Source organism: Pteropus alecto, unplaced genomic scaffold (assembly GCF_000325575.1).
Source record: "Pteropus alecto unplaced genomic scaffold, ASM32557v1 scaffold19, whole genome shotgun sequence".
NCBI lineage: Eukaryota > Metazoa > Chordata > Mammalia > Chiroptera > Pteropodidae > Pteropus > Pteropus alecto.
In genome coordinates this window covers 1,700,315-1,703,188 of record NW_006442490.1, presented here as the reverse complement: position 1 = coordinate 1,703,188, position 2,874 = coordinate 1,700,315, and positions in this window count along the sequence as shown.

Genomic DNA, 2,874 nt, shown 5'->3' with positions numbered 1-2,874 from the left:
ATTCCATATAAATTTTAGGATTATTTGTTCTAGCTCTCTGAAAAATGCCAATGGCATTTTGATAAGGATTGCATTGAATCTATAGATTGCTTTGGGTAGTATGGGCATTTTAATGATGTTGATTCTTCCTACCCATGGCATAGTATGTGCTTCCATTTATTTGTATCTTCTTCAATTTCTTTTTTCAATGACTTATAATTTTCTGAGAACAGGTTTTTTTACTTCCTTGGTTAATTTTATTCCCAGGTATTTTGTAGTTTTCTATGCAATTGTAAATGGGATTGTTCCCTTAATTTCTCTTTCTGACTTCTGAATATTAACTCTGTATCCTGCTACTTTACTGAATTCATTGATCAGTTCTAACAGTTTTTTGGTGGAATCTTTAGGGTTCTCTATATATAACATCATGTCATTGGCAAGTAATGAGAGATTAACTTCTTCCTTTCCAATTCAGATGCATTTATTTTTTTTTTCTTGTCTGATTGCTGTGGCCAAAACTTTCAAAACAATGTTGAAGAGAAGTGGTGAAAGTGAGCATCTTCGTCTTGTTCCTGATCTCATGGAAAATGCTTTTAGCAAAAGTTTCCTCATTGAGTATGTTTGTTAGCTGTCTGTTTGTAATACATCGTCTTTATTATGTTGAGGTATGTTCCCTCTATTCCCACTTTGCTGAGAGTTTTTATCATAAATAGATGCTGGATTTTGTCAAACACTTTTTCTGCATCTATTGATATGATCATATGGTTTTTATCCTCGATTAGTTGATGTGGTATATCACATTAATTGATTTGCAGAATTGTATCAATCTTGCATCCCAAGAATAAATCCAACTTGATCATGGTGTATGATATTTTTAATGTATTGCTGAATTCGGATTGCTAACATTTTATTGAAGATTTTTGCATCAATGTTCATAAGAGATATCGGCCTATAGTTTTCTTTTTTTTTGTAATGTCTTTGTCTGGTTTTGGAATCAAGGTAATGGTGACCTCATAAAAAGAGTTAGGGAGCTTTTCCCCTTCTTGAATTTTTGGAATAGTTTGGGAAGAATAGGTGATCATTCTTCTTTGAATGTTTGGTAACATTTGTCTATGAAGCCACCTGGTCCAGGGCTTTTGTTTTTTGGGAGTTTTTTGATCATTGATTTGATTTCATTGGTGGTAATTAGCTGGTTCAGATTTTCTGATTCTTCTTGACTCAGTCTTTGGAGATTGTATATTTCTAGGAATGTGTCCATTTCTTCCAGATTGTCCAATTTCTTGGTTATATAATTGCCCATAGTATTTTTTATGATCCTTTGTATTTCTGTGGAATCCGTAGTTATTTCTTTTTCATTTCTGATTTTTACTGAGTCCTCTCTCTTTTTTCCTTGATGAATCTGACTAAGGGTCTATCAATTTTGTTTATCTTTTCAAAGAACCAGTTCTGGGTTTCATTAATCTTTTGTATTGTTTTTATAGACTCTATTCCATTTACTTCTGCTCTGCTCATTATTATTTCCTTCCTTCTATTCACTTTAGGATTTGTTTGCTGTTTTTTTTCTAGTTCTTTTAAGTGTAAGGTTAGATTGTTTATTTGAGCTTTTTCTTGTTTCTTGATGTAGGCCTGTATTGCTATGAATTTCTCTCTTAAGATTGCTTTTACTGTGTCCCATAGATTTTGAGTCATTGTGTTTTTATTTTCATTTGTCTCTAGGTATCTTTTGATTTCTTCCTTGAACTTATTGATTGTTTAGTAGCATGTTATTTAGTGTCCATGTGTTTGTGTATTTTCCATATTTTTTCTTGTAGTTGAATTCCAGTTTTATACCATTGTGATCAGAGAAGACGGGTGATACGATTTCAATTTTCTTAAATTTATTAAGACTTGTTTCGTGTCGTAACATGTGATCTATCCTGGAAAATGTTCCATGTATACTTGAGAGGAATGAATATTTTGCTGCTTTGGGATGAAAGGCTCTGAAAATATCTATTAAATCCACCTGGTCTAGTTTGTCTTTTAGGCTCATTTTTTCCTTGTTGATTCTTTGCCTTGAAGATCTGTCCATTGGTGTCAATGGAGTGCTGAAGTCTCCTACTATGACTGTATTACTGTTGATCTCTTCTTTTATGTTAGTCAATAATTGCTTTATGTATGTAGGTGCTCCTGTGTTGAGTGCGTATATGTTTTCTAGGGTTATGTTCTCTTTATTTATCAGTCCCTTTATCATTATGTAATGCCCTTCTTTGTCTCTTATTACAACCTTTGTTTTTTTTTTCCCAGCTAGCAATAGTCATCTTTAATTATTTATTTATTTTAACCTTTTTTTAAAAATTAAGTTTATTGGGGTATCATTGGTTCATACAATTATGTAATTTTCAGGTGTACATTATAATTTAATAACTGTATATTCTATTGTGTGTTTACAATCCAAAGTCCAGTTTCCTTCACTACCATACATTTGATCCATTATTCACTTCACCTCCCCCCCTTATATTTGACCCTCTTTATTCCGTCTAACTCCCCCTCCTCCCCCACTATAGTTCCTGTCCCTGAGTCTCTGCTTGTCCTATTCATTTGCTTTTAGGTTTATATTGCACATATGTGATATCAAGTGATTTTCACCTTTTTCTGTTTGGCTTATTTCGCTTAGCGTGATTATCTCGAGATCCATCCATGTCGTTGCAAATGGCAGTATTTAATCTCTTCATATGGCTGAGTAAGGTTCCATTGAATATATATGTACCACAGCTTCTTTAGTCAATCATCTACAGTAGGACATTTCAGTTGCTTCCATGTGCTGGCCACTGCGAATAATGCTGCTATGAACATCGGTGGGCAAACATCTTTTCGGATATGAGTTTTCAACTCTTTGGGATAAATACCCAGTAGAGG